The sequence below is a fragment of the Microtus ochrogaster genome, unplaced genomic scaffold, assembly GCF_000317375.1.
Source record: "Microtus ochrogaster isolate Prairie Vole_2 unplaced genomic scaffold, MicOch1.0 UNK2, whole genome shotgun sequence".
Lineage (NCBI taxonomy): Eukaryota > Metazoa > Chordata > Mammalia > Rodentia > Cricetidae > Microtus > Microtus ochrogaster.
In genome coordinates, this window is record NW_004949100.1 from 23,117,803 (window position 1) to 23,136,213 (window position 18,411).

The 18,411-nt window shown below is 41.9% G+C and overlaps 1 long non-coding RNA gene across 3 annotated transcripts in view; it reads right to left on the reverse strand.

Moving 5' to 3' along the window:
• LOC113458079 overlaps nt 1–18,411 on the reverse strand; it is a 216,908-nt gene that overhangs the window by 3,310 nt on the left and 195,187 nt on the right. The window contains exon 4 of one of the 3 annotated variants that reach the window (XR_003378516.1): nt 15,003–16,780. The exons of the other annotated variants lie outside the window; for them this stretch is intronic. This is a non-coding gene — a long non-coding RNA (uncharacterized LOC113458079). Of the gene's footprint in view, nt 1–15,002; nt 16,781–18,411 lie in introns of those variants that run through there. 3 annotated transcript variants of the gene reach the window in all.

The window sequence follows — 18,411 nt, forward strand, 5'->3', positions numbered from 1 at the left end:
GTAATTATTTCGGGGCATAAGCTAAGCTAGCCATGTGGGCGGCAGGGTCCTGGGGATGCAGGCCCGCCGCTCTTATTTCAACAAACAGCAGCTGCCTAGGAAAGTATTCTTTTGGGATTGTAACACGGGTGGTCTAAGGGGTCCAGGCCTCGTGTGACACAGTCAGTAGAACTTGGTAATGCTGTCCATATGGCACCTTCTCAAAAAAAAAAAAAATGGACACAGAACGTGCAAGATCGAGGGAGTCAGGGAGTCTTGCACATCCATTTTGAAGATCATTCAAGGCTAGGCAACGTGCGGGGGCAGCAGAGTCCTTGGAAGGAGATCTGGAGAGGCCACTGTGTGAAGTTGTGAAGGTGAGACCCACTCTGAATTGGAGACCCAAGTGGAGACTAGAGAACCACAGGACATGTGCGGAGGAAAGCTGTCTACATGGAGAGGAGGTACATTAAGAGATTGTCTATGAAACAATCTGCAGAACTGGGAAGTTGGGGCCACCCAGTGCCTCTGGAGTCCACGTGAATCTGTCAAAAGTCCCAGGTATTGAACATTTTCCTTGATGGGTCTTGGTCATGGTTTGGTCAGACCATTCCTCACTATCTCTAATTCTTCCCTTTTTGAGTAGGAATGCTTACTTTATGCTATTATATGTTGGAAGAATGTAAATAATTTTTAAAATTTTTTTTTAGCAGCACATGGCTATGATACTGACTTGAGTCTATCTCAGATGAGACAAGGTTTCTCTATATAATAGTCCTGGTTGTCCTAGAATTCTCTCCGTAGGCCAGACTGGCCTTGAATTCACATCCGCCTCCTGAGTGCTGAGTTTAAAGGCATGCACCTCCACTTCCAGCTTCTGATGAGATTTGGACTTTAGAATTTCAGAGTGTGTCAGTAACCCTTTAAAGAATCAAATATACAGTTACTGTCAAAACCAATGAGCCGTGACGCTTTGAAAAGCCTACTCTCATGATCTTGTGTGTTTGTCTCACTTTCTTCTAAATGCCTTTCTTTTCTTAACTCTGTGTCTAAGCTTATGCTAAAATATTATTAAACCCCATCTCTGCTCCATAAACCTGCTAGTCCTAAAATTCTTTTCTGCATCAATCAAAGCTCTAAATTATGCTTTGGCTTGAATTGTGATCCCTAAAAGTGTAAGAGAAATCCTTATGTTTCTGTGGGTGATGAGAGTAGCTCTGCCTTCTTCCCCTGTACTGCAAATGCTGACAGAATCACCCAGGAGACATGCCTCCAAATTATTTAGATATGATAGTCACTGGGCATGCTTTATCTTGATAATGTTAATTAAGGTGGTAAAACCCACCTTAATTTTTGTTTAGAGTAATATGACACCATTCCCTGGCCTTGGTTCCTGGACTGTAGAAAGGAAGATGCTAGCCAAACATAGCATTCATCTCCCTCTGCTCCCTGGCCATGAATGCAAAGTTCCTGCCTCAAGTTTCTACTGCTATGATTCCCATATGGTAGAGAAGACCCTGGGACCACGAGCCAAAACAGACCATTTCTTCCTAAGTTGCTTCTGTCACAAGGAGACAGTAACTAAGATATCCAATGCCACGCAGATGCAGTTTGAGCAAGAAGGTAGCTGCTTTAGGCCAGCAAGATGGTTTGATGGGTAAAAGGTCTTATCACCAAGCCTGATGCTTGAGTTTAATATGGTGGAAGGAAAAAACAAATTCCTGCAAACAGCCCTCAGACGTTCACATGCAAGCTGTGGAACACACGTCAGCCCCTTCCCCTCCACACACACAAATGAATGCTCTGTAACTTTGAAAAAGAAGACAGCAGAGATGCTCTGAGTCTACAATTTGCTCCTCATTAGCTGAAAACTATTATCCTTTACTGTTCTTTGCATCAAATTCCAGAGGCTCAAAACAATCCCTACACTCACGATGGCTATACTATTCTCCAGCTGAATGGGGAAGGAGTTTGATATGTAATCTAAGGCGGGTTCTTGGGTATTTGAAGACTTAGAACAGAATTTGGAACGTGTAGAAGAAGGCTATGTTCACGGGATAACTGAATTGAGAGAAAAGCTACATTTGCTCAGAATTTTCAATTTGATTTATAACCATACAAATAAATATAAAAATGCAGATAGTACAAAGTCCTCTGTTGCCTACTGGAGTCCAGAGCCACAAGCCCCGCAGAGCTGCGCTGGGAGTTCACGGTAAAGGTAGCAATGAGAGATGTAGGCTTTTAGGTTTCTCCCTTGGGATAGCCCACAACCCGTCAGCCCCTCCTTTGAGCACGGTTGACTTTTTGGCATTCTTCCTATTTATTGTTCAGCGTCTCCTGAGAAAGTATTCTCAGTTGGTAGCAAATTGCAGCGTTTGACAAAGCACTTCACATGAGCTGAAGTAGTTTGGCCTCTTCGGTACTTGGCTATTAGTTAGTCTTAAAGCGTGATTCATTCAAAGGCATTCCTGACTGTCCCAGAGGGGTCCAGCAGTTATCTGTGATGCAGTGTTGGTGCTGAGGAGTGAGGGTGGGAGGAGATGTTTCAATCAGGGACCCGTGTTCCCTCCTCATTTATGGCTCACATCCTGTCATCTTCTAGCTCTGCATATCACATCCCTGCGTGAGTAGGAGGAGGATGGGTATCATTCCAACAAATTTTCCCTTCTATATTTTAATCTGCTGAGTGTCCCAATTATGTAAACTTTATCTTAGCATCTAAATCCGCTGTTAATAAACCTGCCAGACACATACGCATATATCAGTCGTGATGGAAAAGGCCAATGTATCCAATTTACTCTGAGAGTTCTGTGAGGGTGATGGTGGCATTGAAGGGGCTGGGCGGATGCAGGATGTGAGCAGACACCCCCTTTGGAGATTGAGGGCCTGGGGAAGTATATTCATGTGGACTGACATTAAATGTGGAGGAAAAGGTAAATAGTCTCCCTATAAGAAGATGAGGAAGCAAAGAAGGTTTGCTAAACAGAAGGCAGGTTGTCTCGAGTGGCTAAGGAACTTTCAATGGAACATGAAAGCAGAGGAAAGAATTCTCCTAAAATGAAGTTGCTGCTTAGAACAGACCTTTCAGCTGTATAGAACACAAGTTACAAACAAGAGAAAATGTGATTTATTTAGGTACTATGAGCTCCCACTCTTTTGCAATACATTTTCCTGAAAGAAGTATTCACTTAGAATTTGATCTAACTTAATTGTACACAAACTTTTTTTGATCACAATGAATTGCTTGGTTTAGAAACTGAAGCTTTAAGACGCGTGGTTTGAATCCTCAAATTTGGAGGGAACTATTGTATCTGTATTAGTTAATTTTCTATTGCTGTGATAAGACACCATGACCAAGGGAACTTCTAGAAGAAAGAGTATCTGGTGTTTAAGGTTTCAGAAGGCTAGAGCCCATGATGATGGAAAGGAGGTAGCAGGTACCAGGTGGCTGGAAGAGCAATAACTCACACCTTAAGTCACTAGCAGGAGGCAGAGAAACTAACTGGAAATGAATTAAGTCTTTTGAAGCCTCCCAGATAGACATAGCTCCTTCAGCAATGCCATACCTCCTAATTCTCCCCAAACAGCCACCAACTGGGGACCAAGCATTCAAATGCCCAAGACTTATTTGTGTGTGGGGGGGTGTACCATGGGATTGGTATATGTCTTGGAGAGAAGAAAGAGGATTCCTATACCAGCCAGTGATTGGGATTCCCCTCTGTATGGTATTAATATATTTTATTGCCATTGGTTAATAAAGAAGCTGCATTGGGCCTAAGGCAGGGCAGAATAAAACCAGGTAGGAAATTGAAGCAGAGATATAGAGACAAAGTAGGAAGAGTCAAAGAGATGTCATGTAGCTGCTGAAGGAGACAGACGCTGGAACACCAGAACCTTACCTGGTTGTCCACTGCCTCGTGGAGAAACACAGATTAATAGGAATGGGCTAATTCAAGATATAAGTTAGCTAGAAATATGCATAAGCTATTAGTCAAACAGTGTTGTAATTAATATAGTTTCTGTGTTATTGTTTGGGTGTTGGTGGCCGGTAAACGAATGAGCAGTCTCCTACTACAAGGTAGAACATCAGTTTGGAAGGTAGGTGACTGGAGGTCAGTTTACTGTCATTAGAAATCACAAAAAGGGTTCCCAAGCTTGAGAAGGCACTGTCGAGATCTTATTATATTGAGAGAATGGCTAAGCCCTCACCAGAGAAGCTGCTTCTTGCAGTAGATGGGAATTAACATAAAAACCCCAACTGGATAATGTTGACTGAGCAATTTTGAAGCACTAAGTCCTATATGGGATGCCTTCATTAGCCATGGCTCCCAAGGTTCAAAGATAGATGTGGAAAAGGAATGGTTGTAGGAGCCTGAGGTGGTGGATGATTTCAAGGAAGCAGCATCTTCCAGACACAAAGGACTGATAAGACATATAAATTCACAGAGATTGAGACAACATGTACAAAAGCTCAAACCAAACAAAATCCAAGCACTAAGAAGGGGAAGTATGCTGTGGGATAATGGTCTTTTATCCTGTCACTTGTATTATTTTTAATAAAACACTGATTGGCCTATTACCTTAGGCTTCTTATTAATTCTTATAACTTAATTAGCACATAATTCCTGTCTGTTAGCCACATAACTTGGTACCTTTTTTGGTGAGGCAGTTACATCTTGCTCCCTCTGTGTCTGGATGACGACTGCAGACTGAAACTTTCCTCTTACCAGAATTCTGTTCTCATCACCCTGCTTTTATTCCTGCCTGGTTGCTTCACCTATACTTTCTGGCTGCTGGACAATCAGCGTTTTATTAAAACACAATTGACAGGGTACATACCATTGTCCCACAGCAGAAGTAGACAAAAAGTACCACCCCTAACTAAAAAGCTATTTGTAATTGAGCTCCTCTGAAAAAGTGGAAATCAGATTTATCCAGGGAAGTTTCACTAGGTATATAAGCCATACTCTAGGGCAGACCTCATGTTAAGGAGTTCTTGCTCAACACAAAATGGACTCTATTCTGTGTTTATGTGTGTCTGTATGAATATATACATTTTTCTTTTGAGAGAGAGTAAAAGAGAAAGAGAGACCATGAAGTTAGGTGGGTAGAAACCTGGGCAAGATTTGGGAGGAGTTGGGGGAGGGGAAAGAATAAGATCAAAATATATTGTATATATATATTCACTCATAAGTATATATTAGACCTAAAGCAAAGGATAACCAGAATATAGTTCATAATTCCAGAGAAGTCAGGAAACAAGGAGGATCCGAAGAGAAACATACATGGGAAGGGAAATGGACAAGGTTTCCTGAGTAAATTGGGAGTGTGTGTGTGTGTGTGTGTGTGTGTGTGTGTGTGTGTGTGTGTGTGTCAGGGGTGGGTAGAGGGTGGAAAGAAAGTGGAGAGGGAGAAAGGAAGGGGAGAGGAGAACACGAGGGATCAGGAAGGTTGAGGGACAGCAAGGAAAGAGATATCTTGATAGTGGGAACCATTAGGGGGTTAGTGAGAAACCTGACATTAGGGAAATTCCCAGAAATCCACCAGAATGACAGGAATGACTCCGGATAAGAAATAGTGGAGAGGGTGCCTTAGCTGCCCTTCCCCTGTAATCACATTGATGGCGATCTTAGTTTTCATCACAGAACCTTCATCCAGTAACTGAAGGAAGCAGATGCAGAGATCCACAGCCAAGCACTGGACCAAGCTTCTGGAGTCCAATTGTGGAGAGGGAGGAGCAATAATATGAGCAAAGGGGTCAAGAGCATGATGGGGAAACCCACAGAAACAGCTGACCTGATCTAGTGGGAGCTCACTGACTCTGGACTGATAGAGGGGTGACCTGCATAGGACCTAACTAGGCCCTCTCAATGTGGGTGTCAGTTGTGTGGCTTGGACAATTTTTGGGGCCAATGGCTATGGAACCAGTATTTATCCCTAGTGCATGAACTGGCTTTTTGGAGCCCATTCCCTGTGGAGGGATACCTTGCTCAGCCTAGATACAAGGGAGGAGGGCCTTGGTCCTGCCTCAAGGGATGTGACAGACTTTGTTGGCTTCCTATGGGAGGCCTCACCCTCTTCCAGGAATAGATAGGAAGTTGGATGGGGGAAGGTAGAGGGACAAGGAGGGGGAGGAGAGAAAACTGGGATTGGTATGTAAAATAAAAACAGATTGTTTTAAAAAAGAAAAAAAATATGTGGTCAGTAATTTCTTAAATTTCATTCCACTATCTCTATTTTTTTTTTTTTTTTGAGACAGGGTTTCTCTGTGTAGCCCTGGTTGTCTTTGAGCTCAATCTATAGATCAGGCTGGCCTTGGACTCAGAGATCCACCTTTTTTTCCCCTCTAGTGCTGGAATTAAAGGCTAGCACCAGCATCACCGGCTTGTTCTTTTCTTCTTTCAGAGGTCTATTCTTTTACGGGTCTTGTGGGAACTGCTAACTGCTAGGGATAAGCAAATTCCAAAATCTTCACAAGTTTGAAAATGCTTTTTATTTTTCTCTCATTCGTTCACAACAGTGTCTCTGACTACAAACTGCAAGAGCTGTGACTGCTCTCTCCTCCTGCTGGAAGACAGCTTTAATTAAGCTGTTGTCTGTCTCCATTAGCCTCAGAGTGTCTAAGATATTTTTAGTTTAGTTTATTGTATTAATATGTCATAATGACACCAGGGCCTATGGGAGGGCTCTATCTCCATTCATGCCTTTTGGTATTTGGAACCCATATCTAATCTACGTATGTTGGTCTTCATTTCTGTAAACGTCTCTTCTACTTCTATTAGTGTTCTTCCAAGCATTTTGGTGAAACTTCTTTCCAATATGTTGATTGTTTAAATTAGCTTCCATGTCTCCAAGCTGATCTATTGTTTTCTTTTTATATCTTGTGTCTTTCTCTGGTGTGTGTGTGTGTGTGTGTGTGTGTGTGTGTGTGTGTGTGCTGGTCATTAAGTTTTAACTTTGTTAGATGCAGAGGGCAAGTATCACATCTCTTTAAGGACACCAGCCCCCTTAAGTCTTCAACCGAGGATTGGAGTTACAGTGCAGTCATGGCATTGTGATTTCTAGTATACCATGAAGGAACCATTCTACTTTCTTTTACTTTCTCCAGTCACACCTTTTGCTGCTTTCCTTAGTAAGTAGTCTTAAAATACAGGCATCTGAATCTAATAATATACAGAAATGTTAAAATTAAAGGGAGGAACAAATTATCCTATAAAAACCACTACAGTATTAGTATCAGGCAGGCTTACACAGCAGTGCCTCAAACTGATGAAGAGAAGCAGGTAGAGTCTGAAGTCAAAGGAAGACAAGGGACTTTCAGACAAAAGGGTGGGAACAGAGAGACCACAAAGGAATGCTTGCAAGGACATCGTCCCTAGATCATTGAGACAGATCAAATTATCCAGGGTTTCCTGCGGCTTTACGTGACATGTGCTGAAGCCTTCTGTACATTGCCCATTTAAGTTCAGAGCGTGAGCCAGCAGATGTTACAGACTGAAGGGAGGCAGCTGGAGGAAGGAGGAAAGAGAGAGGCTATTTGGGTGCCGTGGTTTATTGATGGCTGTTGTCGCCAGCATTGGGCTCTTGGTAAATCACACGTCTGCTTCACTGTTTTCCAGATGGAATTCCAGGCAGAGGACATGGAAGTAAGAATGAGTAGGAACTGGTGAGCTGGCTACCGAAAAGAGAAAAGACTGACTTTGGAAAAATCCATTTTGGCTGAAGTGGTAGCCTTCCGACCTCTGGAAAATGTGGCATTGTGGCCAGACTGTGCCTTACTAATCTTAGTTGTGGTAAGTACATAGTCCTCTGCCCATCCCCAAATAGGGAGTTACTTCCCTTTACTTGAAATTAACTTTGTATCATAGCATGGATGAGTTATTTAGGTCAGAAGAATTAAAGTCTGCCCTCACTGCCAACAATCCTGGTAAATGCCATTAATGACAATGTTCTAGCAGCAAAGCTTTCTTGACCCGTTGATACACGCCAGGCTATTCTATATACTTTGAATTTATGGGTACTATATAAATTCCTACAACAACCTGGGGTAAAATTCGCCTTCCCATTTTATAGTCAAAGAAATGAAACTTTTTCAAGATTGCAAAGTTTATACTATACTACAGGTCAGAGTGTGAGCCCAATCTGTCTGGCTCCAGAAAATTTTCCCTTTGCCTAATGTGTAATTTGGGTACATGCAGGTGTGGTTAAGATGACCCAGAACAGTGAAACACATTCCCATACAACAAAGCTCCATGTACCCAAATGGACTTGGGCGGCAGGAAGGAAGAAGTGACATTTGACTTAGAAAAAGTTGTGTTTAACACATTTGTCACACAGTCATGTGGCATTCCGGGTGTCACTTTTAATCCCTTTCATCTCAAATTTCTTGAATCGAGGCAAAAATCCCAATTTTGGCTATAAGATTTTGGCAATATCAGATAAAACCAGGTTAGTCGAGAGTCTGGCAGGATATGTGGTCATCAGTAGTTACAATGGCTGTTAACGTGGCGTAATGAGTTCTCAGCCTAGAGTAAGCCCATAGCATTGCTATCGCTTCCAAAGGCAGCATATTAATTTTTCTACGTCACTGGGAAAGTGAAAACAGGAAGCATCCCAGCCGGGTAATAGAGGCCTGGAGTAATTGACTTAGGTCAGGGGCCACATTTCCCCAGGCCAACTGCGATAATTAAACTATGTTTGGAAAAGACCATAGAAGGCTAACGTGGCGATGACAAAGGGTACTGGTGAATGTCCATGACCTTTGGGTTGAGTTTACCGCATTCCTTGTACTATCTCGCAGACTTCCAAAGAGACAAATAGCGGTTGAACTCATACGTCTTACTCTAAATGGAGCCAAGGTCCCACAGGAAAACTTTTCCCTTCAGAAAACTCAAGCGAACATTTCTGAGGTCTGGGCCACAAGTTTAAATTCAGTTCGTATCAGGGTGACTTAATCTGCTCCTAATGACTCCTCAAACGCTGAAAAGGAAGACATAGGTTAGGTTGGGACAGTCCCAGGAGATGCATCAGTCTCAAATCACAGCCACAGCAGACACCCTCTGACCGGCTGGATGACTCTTCAGGAGACACATGGAAGACATAAGTCATCGAGCTTGCAATTCAGGGAAAAGAAGGTGAAAACACATGTTTAAAGAAAATATCCCAAGAACATTCATTTGCCATTTAAAAGTTGTAAGATTATCAAATAACAAAACAAAATAAAACAAATCAAAAAACAAACCAAAACCAAAAAACATGTTCTGTATCTGTTGACTGCAGGACTCCCAGTAAGATAAATTCAGGATACTAGATTTCTTGATATCCACAATGTAACTGTTCAAAAAAAAAATCTCTCCTTCCTAGTGATTTATAGGTTTAACCTCAATTTCTGATATTCTTGGGCTAATTTCTTCATAATTTGTTATTGTCCCCTAATTTTGTAAATCTAAGATTTCTATATTTTGAATAGTTTTGGCTGGACACATGCAAATTTTTATAGCTGTCAAACTCAGAATTATTGTTTTATTGTGACTATATCATACCCACTATTTATTCTTATTAAAATGTTCTGCTTGATGCAAATTCTGTCTGATACCAATCCTGTATGTCACCTTGCTTTGAATTGTTGTTTTAGAGAATACGTTTGGTCCTCCCTTTAATTTGAACATTTCTGTATACTTAAGATAAACTTAAGATTTAGGTGCATATCTAGGTGTGAGATTCCGCAACCCCCGCCCCCCTGTTTTGCATTCTACATCTACTGATATTGCCATTGTTCTGGAGTTTATTTGTGGAGTATACTTTTGTAATTATATTTATGTACAGAAAACCAAGCAGTGTACATTTAAACAAGTTTAATAGTGAGTTCTTTGGCCTTTGCCTTTTCCAGCTTGGCAATGTGAGGCACAGATCTAGGGCCCAGGACATGGCCTCCTCAGTGGCAGTGGGTCTTATATCTGTCATCGTAATTGATCCTAATAGCTTCCATCAGTTTAGCCAGAGCACCCTTGTCTTCCAAGTTATTCTGTGTTAAGGCAACAGTAATGCATAATATGTTCCTGTGGACCAGTCGCCCCAGCTTGGCCTTTCTTTTGATGTAGTAGGGGACTCTCACCTTTCAATACAAGGCAGGTGGGAGGACCACCAGCTCAATGGGGTTTACATCGTGGGCAATCACCACCAGCTCAGCCTTCTTGTTTTCCACCAAGGTGGTGCTATATTGATCCTGATCAAGGACAGATTGTCTTTTAGTTGGAACATCCCCTTTGCCAGTAGCTTTCTCCTTCGCATGGGCCAGGAGCCTTTACTTCTCCTACTTTGTCTCTGGTCTGTAGCTGTGGGCAAGCTCAAATATCTGAGTATCTGTTTGCTAGTCCAGGGCCTGGGTGAACTGACTAATGGCTATAGGTACTTTGAGCCACTTACGGAGAAAGGCCTTTGCCACTGTAGCCTGATGCAGCAGAACTGTCTGAAGAAGTAAGTGAGATTTCTTTAAAGCTGGATGTCCTGCCCATTGCTGAAGTTCTTAGGCCTTTTATCAAACAACGGATTCACCACCCTTTTGGCCTCCTGTTTCTTCATAATGGCTGGGTCCAGAGCCACCTTCTTTACCTTGGCATTTTTTTTTCCTTTGGGCATCTTGCTTGACTGAAGCTGTTATGGAGGCTTTATTTATTTACTTTTTTGGTTTTGTTTTCTTTTTTGTAGTCATTTCTTGAAGAGATGGTGACTTCCTGGTATTCTGGCTTTTACATTTTTTTCCCCCTGTTCCAAGATATTCCCTGAGCTTTAGATGCAGGAGTTGCCCTGCAGACATATCCATTGTGGCTGGGCTCACCTTCCAATGTGGAGCTCCATATTGTGTCCAGTGTGATTTTCTGCGAAGGGCTCCAGTTTCTGTAAAAAGAGGCTTCTGAGGAGAAATAGTTCCATTTATCTTTGAGTAGAAAGATAAGATTTAGAGTGTAGCTAGGAATTAGGCGGACCTAGCAAAGTGTCAGTAATAGAATCTCTTCTAAGTTTCAAGACCTTCCTAGCCAAACAAAGTTGTCTAGATTTCTAGTACTAGGCATGGTTTCCTTCTTGTTGAGTAGACTTTACGTCTACTTGGACATATGTTGCTTACTGCCAACATGCGAATATCACTTACTGTCCCTTTACATGGGTTGTGCTGTGCTGATCATTTTCGTGCTTCACAGGAGCCGTAGAACTATGACTTACATCAGTCTCTTGGCAGTTTTCATAGAATTCCCCAGGAGCTAGACTGCGAGAAAGCTTTCAAGTCAATAACTGGTCCAGCAAAAGCAATGTACAGAGTCAATGCAATACTATTCAAAATACCCACAACATTCCTTGCAGAAATAGAAAAAAAAAACCCTATAATTAAAATGGAACCAGGAAAGACCCTGGATAGGCAAAGCAGTCCTGATCAAAAAGAAGTACTCTAGGAACTGCCACTTTAGGGCATATCACAGAGCCATAGTGATAGAAAAGCGTGGTAGTGACTCAAAACAGACAGGCAAACCAATGGAATAAAATAAAAGACCCAAATATGAGCACTCCCAACTACAGCCACCTGATATTTGTACACTGCAAATAGAAATGATGAGGATTGAATAGCAGAATAAAACAGAGTCAAGGAAACAAATGACCCTATTTGGAAAAAAAGGGATAGGGATCAAGACAGAGCATTCCCCATTGAAGTCAATTCTATTTCTTCAATGGAGAATTCTCTGTTTAGATCCCTAGCCCTTTTTGTCAAACTGGCAAGATGTTGGGAAAAGGGAACTTCATTCATTCTTAGGGGGATTGTTATCTGATGTGCCACTCTGGAAATCAGTATAAAGAATATCTATAAAAATAAAAATAAATCATCCATATAACCTATGCCCACTCATTGGCATTTGCCCACTAGGCTAGATATCCTACTCAACAGACCCTTGCTTGGCAATGTTTAGTTTGAGGTTATTCACAATAGCCAGGAATTGGGAAGAAGAACCTTAATTGTCCTTCAACAGATGAATGGGTTGTGAAAATGTGGCATATATGCACAGTGGAATAATGTTCATCTGTAAAGAAAAAGGAAACCTGAAGCAGAGAGGATCAATGAGCTGCAAGATTGAATTAGCACAGTAGTAGAAATTCCCCCATTAAAAAAACACCCAAGACCAGAGAGCATCACTGATGACTTCTATCAAACACAGGTGCAGGACAATTTTATATTCTGTCAAATATATTTTAAATAAATGCTGATTGGCCAGTAGCCAGGCAGGAATATAGGCGGGAAAACCAGACAGGAAGTCGAGGTGGGGCAATGAGAACAAGAATATTCTGGGGAAAAGGAAGCTCTTTCCACAGTCCTGCCCAGATCGCAGAAGAAGCAGGATGTGACCTGCCCCACAGAAAAAGGTACTGAGCCATTACGGCTAACATAGATAAGAATAATGGGTTAATATACATTATAAGAGCTAATACGAAGCCTGAGCTAATGGGCCAATCAGTTTATAATTAATACAGACTTTCTGCGTGATTATTTAGGGGCTAAGCTAGCAGGGCGGCCAGGGCAACAAGCAGGCCCTCATGTTACAGTATGGCGCCCAATGTGTGGATGACTGTATCCACATAAAGTCTGACAGAGCCTGGACGACACAGAAAATTTAAGGGCAGAATGAGTTATATAGCAAGGTTTTATCTAAAAAGCTAACACGCACACACACACACACACACCCCAAAAATAAAAGTGCTGGGAAGAGCTAAGGGATGCCTAACATGTGCAAGCCATAAGAAGGAAACATCATTAAAAACAAAATAAACCAAACAAAGTAAAAAGTTGCACAGAGTATGCAACAGTTACTAACCTTCCACATAGTTAAAGGAAACAGAGTAAAAGCAGAAAGAAGTGGAAAGCCGGCCTCTGATAAGGTGGTAAGGGTCAGGGCAGAACTCAACAATGAAACCACAAGCAGCAGTTTGTTTTAAAGAGAGACACAACATCTCTGTTAAGGAGACATACAAACAGGAAATGGTTATATGAGAACAGTACTCAGTCTCACCAATCATCATGAAAATGGATCAAAGACGCCCAGAAGACTTTACCTCAGTTAAAAAAAAATCAAATGACGGTTAATATTCAGGAGTATGCCTATATGTTTTTCTTTGGGTTCTCCTTCTTATTTAGCTTCTCTAGGATCACTAATTATAGGCTCAATGTCCTTTATTAATGGCTAGAAACCAAATATGAGTGAGTACATCCCATGTTCCTTTTTTTGGGTCTGGCTTACCACACTCAGGATAGTGTTTTCTATTTCCATCCATTTGCATGCAAAATTCAAGAAGTCCTTGTTTTTTACTGCTGAGTAGTACTCTAATATGTATATATTCCATACTTTCTTCATCCATTCTTCCATTGAAGGGCATCTAGGTTGTTTCCAGGAATATTAACTTTGATCAGGCAATGAAAGGAGACAGAGACAGAGACCCACATTGGAGCACCGGACAGAAATCTCAAGGTCCAAATCAGGAGTAGAAGGAGAGAGAGCACGAGCAAGGAACTCAGGACTGCGAGGGGTGCACCCACACACTGAGACAATGGGGATGTTCTATTGGGAACTCACCAAAGCCAGCTGGCCTGGGTCTGAAAAAGCATGGGATAAAACCGGACTCTCTGAACATAGCGGACAATGAGGACTACTGAGAACTCAAGAACAATGGCAATGGGTTTTTGATCCTACTGCACATACTGGCTTTGTAGGAGCCTAGGCAGTTTGGATGCTCACCTTACTAGACCTGGATGGAGGTGGGTGGTCCTTGGACTTCCCACAGGGCAGGGAACCCTGATTGCTCTTTGGGCTGAAGAGGGAGGGGGACTTGATTGGGGAAGGGGGAGGGAAATGGGAGGTGGTGGCGGGGAAGAGACAGAAATCTTTAATAAATAAATAAATAAATCAAATGGTGAAGATGTGGGAAAAAAGGAACTCTTATACAGTGTTGGTGTAAGGATAAATTAATACAGTCATTGTTGAAAACTGAATGAAAATTCCTCAAAACCTCCCAAGTAATTCTCCCCAGCAACCTCACTACTTGATCTATATCCAAAAGAAATATCGAGGCATTTGAACTCCCATGTTGACTGCAGCCCTATTCCCAATAGCCATGACAGATAAAACAAATATTTATTAACTAATAGATAAATAGAGAAAGTGTGCTACATTACGGACAGCTGGACACTATTCAACCGTAAAAAGAAAGAAGTCATGTCATTTGCGGTAACATTTACAAAACTGAAGGCTGTCATGCCAAATGAAATAGGCAAGGGCCAGAGAGACATGCGTCACATCCTCTCACTAAGTATTTACAATATAAAGAAGATGAAAGTTGTGAAGTGGGTATCAGAGGGTGGGAGGGGTATGGGGTGTAAAGGGAAGAGAGGGTCTAATGAGCAAGCAGAACATCATAGTTCCATAGAAGAGATCAAGGGTTCAATGGGAGTGTGTGTGTGTGTGTGTGTGTGTGTGTGTGTGTGTAATGTATACAGTCTTTGACTGCATTTGTTTGTTTATTTATTTGTTTATTTATTATGTATAGTCTTCTGCCTGCATGTACACCTGCAGGCCAGAAGAGGGCACCAAATCTCATTACAGATGGTTTTGAGCCACCATATGGTTGAAGGGAATTCAACTCTGGACCTCTGGAAGAACAGTGTTCTTAACCTCTGAGCCATCTCTCCAGCCTGGTAGGGTCTCTTAACTCTTCCTTCATAACTCTTTTTTGTTTGAGGAATTATTATGCGGTGCTCGGGTATCCAAGTCCATAAGCTAGGTATGCAAATCAGTTACTGATAACAAATCACGGAGAAATTAGCTTTAAGACAACTATTTTGAATATATATATATATATATATTTTAACCATTTTTAAAAGTAGAAACAAATATTCACATTCAGGAGGTGGGTATTCCTTGTTTATTTTCACTTAAAGAACTGAATAGGCTGGATACTTGATGTTCCTAGACATAGGGCACCTCCAGTGTTTGTCAGAGTCAACACTGTTTTATTTTATTTCATAATTGTCAGTGCTGAGAATGCTGAATTTGTAAGTACATAGTACAAAATAATATCAATCTATTTAAGGCTATTTCACAAATTATTGAAAGATAGGACTAAGCCAGAATTAATTTAATAATTTCTTAATGGAAGCTTACCCAAAGGTTTTAAAAACCAAACATTCTAACACACTATACCCTACAGATATCCTGACGTGAGTCTGTAAAACGCAATCATGTTTCTGCAAGAACAGAGAATGTATGTGCAGTAAAAATCCAAGTGAATTACAGCACCCACTTGTCTGGGATCTGAGCTGAGTGCTCCAGGGACTGGTACTCCAGGGTGGACAATGGAGGGGGTGCGTGGTGTGAGCTCAGAGCTAAAGCTATAGGGAAGTCACGAGATGCGGCACTGGGAACACCACCATCCACACCCTGAGTTTGTTACACATTGATTTTGAGTTAATTTTTTTTGTCATTTCATGCTCAAAAACCTACTCTTCCTAAAACTTTTTAAATCTGCATTTAGGCATAGGATGCTTAGGAGGCCAAGATCACACTCTGAGAAGCTGAGCTCTAGGGGACTATAGGGTTATGGAGACATCAATAGTGCACTTTATTTCCCAGCAGCATTAGAGGAGAGATTTAGAATATTTTCGTGGCAAAGAAATTATAACTATTTGAGGAGCTAGAGGTTTACCTTGGCCTGACTACTATGTGTAGGAACATTGCAGGGAACCCCATACACGTTCAACTTTTATGTGCCAATTAAAAATTAAACGAATTAAAAAGAAAGCTCTGACAATTCAGTTCTTCGAGATCTTTTCCAGGCTCACCAGCGTTAGCATTTCCTTTCTTGTTACCTTGAATTCTATACCATTACTATGCATTGTAATCATCTGCTTACAGCTCCGTTTCCTCGGGGAGTCTTTAAGAGCTGTTTGAGGACAAGAAAGAATGTCTGTGTCCATCAAATATTCAGATCATTGCCTGTCAAAAGTAGTCATGAAATACATCTTTGGATGTATTTTCAATGACAAAGAGAACTCATTATGTTTTCTAACGAATCTTTTTCTCCTTTGAAAGCTTTTTTTCTGGACCACCCTTCACTGACAGTTGGAACTCTTTGATTTGGTATTGTTCATTTTTTTCCCTCCCTCTCTCCCAGAAGGCTGCACACATCCTGCAGAAAGGGGCAGGCAACTCCGTTCTGGCCTCTTGTGCTCTGGGCTTCTTGACAAGCTTTTGAAAATGACAGGGTTCGGCAAATTCTCAGGGTGTTCAGCAACGGCACTTACTCCGCTGCAGTTTGAAGCCAACATGGGAAAGACAATCTGTCTGTTTTTGGTTGGTTAACACTTAACTCGTCAAAAATATGTTTTGTAACACATAGTCCATGTCCAAGAGGTCTTGCAAGATTTCCAAAGCTTTTCCCACACTCTTTTTCTTCTCACCCTCGAAAAAAGAAACAGTGTTTTGCCAAAAACAAATTATTCCACTTCTCAAAAAAGGACTTGTGTTGCTCGGGAATCTTCAAGCCGCAAGGGTTCACTTCAGGCCTGATCTTGGCCAATACTGCCCGCGATGCTGCACGTATCCTGTTAGCCTCCCGCCCCAGTGCCAGGCAGAGCTGCACCACGCTTCCCAGCCTTGAGTCACCACAGACTCCATAAGGCCACTGGGCAAACGCCTGGATGTGGACAGTGTTGCCTGGCAACCACTGAGGTCAGCTGCTCCTTTGGCAATGGGGCAGACAAAGATTCCTTAAAAAAAAAGTGTAATTAGGATTTTGTTGGACATCACTACAATTTTATTTTTTGTTTTCTGAGGAAGGGAGGAACAGAATTCTCAAATTCAGAACCCTGTGGCACGGAAGACCTGAGACAGAACTCTTGTTTAAGACATGGCTTTAAATTGTATGGTAGGAAGGAGACAAAAAGAGAGGTAAAAATCATGCCTAAGGAACTTAAGAAAAGTAGCTGTACGAGTTTGCAATGCGTATGATTGGTAGAAAGAACCAGTTCATGAATATTTTAACTACTGCAAACAGGCTGTCGAATGCTTCGTTTTCTCATTGATGCTACGAGGAAAGAACCTTTTAGAGAACATTTTAAAAGCCTCCTTGTATCCCGTCTTTGCTTCTTCAGAGTCACAGGACTTTCTCTGGATCAAAACGTTTGTCATTCTGGTCTACGGCAGAACCATTTAGTGGCTCCCACTTCATAAATACTGACTGCCCTGACTTTGAGATCCATTCCACACAGTCGCGCTCTGCCCCTACCAATCCAAGAGAAGAAAGCCACTAATACACAGTGTATTAAAAAATTGAGTTAGTGTTATTAAGGAAAGAACACAAAATTAATTTAAAAAAACTGGCCACTAAAAATGCCAGTGTACATGAAAAACCTGCCTTTCAGAGTCCTCTCTTTAAAGACCCAGTCAGGGTGAGATCAGTAAATTCTTTTTGCTCAGAAAGGGCTTTCTCTTTCACACTGAACGTGTTCTTTCCTTATTAATACCAACTCAGCTGCTACTGGAGATTTTCCGCTACTAAAAGTCAGTAAACCAATATGCTCTGGGCCTGGAAATATTTATATCACTAGGTTCTGGCCAGCCTTGATAAAATGTTGGAAGGATAATAGCAGAAAATTGAAGCCAGAATTAGTGAATTCCCCTAAAAGAATATGTGTATCTTTCTCTTTCTGCGATGCTCACATCCTGACTAGTTAGTAAGCTTGTGTGAACCACAGTCTTCTCATCTGCAGAGTGGAGACAGTGACTGTCTTCTCTCTGAATTGTGAGCATGACTAAGGGCACTGTGGAATGGGTGTTTTGTCTCAGTTACATGCCATGTGGGAAGGAGAGGGGTGGCTTTGGGATTGTCCCTTGGTGTGGAGACGGTATAGGATAATGAGCCGCTACACGTGTTGGGATGCAGCAGCATCGCTGGCCTCCTCAAGCTCACTTCTCTCAGGTCTCTATGGATCCAGAGCACAATGTAAGTGAGAGACTGCCCCAGAAGCAGGCCTCCTCTGGAGCCAGTGCTGTCCTACTGTTCCTGGTCACGTACATCCTTCCTCTCCACCTCCCCTCTTTCCCACCGCCTGAAACCTAGAAGTGCGGCTTTCGTTTTTCGACAGTTTCTCTGACAGTGACTCATGAAAACAGCTTGCAGACTCCGCTCACTACTCTCCGATATACTTTGCCTAATCTGATGCCTAAAAAGTAACCATTTTAACTCTCTGGACAAGGAGAAGCACGTCATGAAACTAATTTAACTTAGAAGGAAGGCATTTTCCTGCATTACCTCCTTGAAAGATCCAGGAGAAGAACTGAGAGAGAGGACCGTTCTGGGGGGTGGGGTGGGAGGGGGGGTAAGGGGAGATGGGGAGAG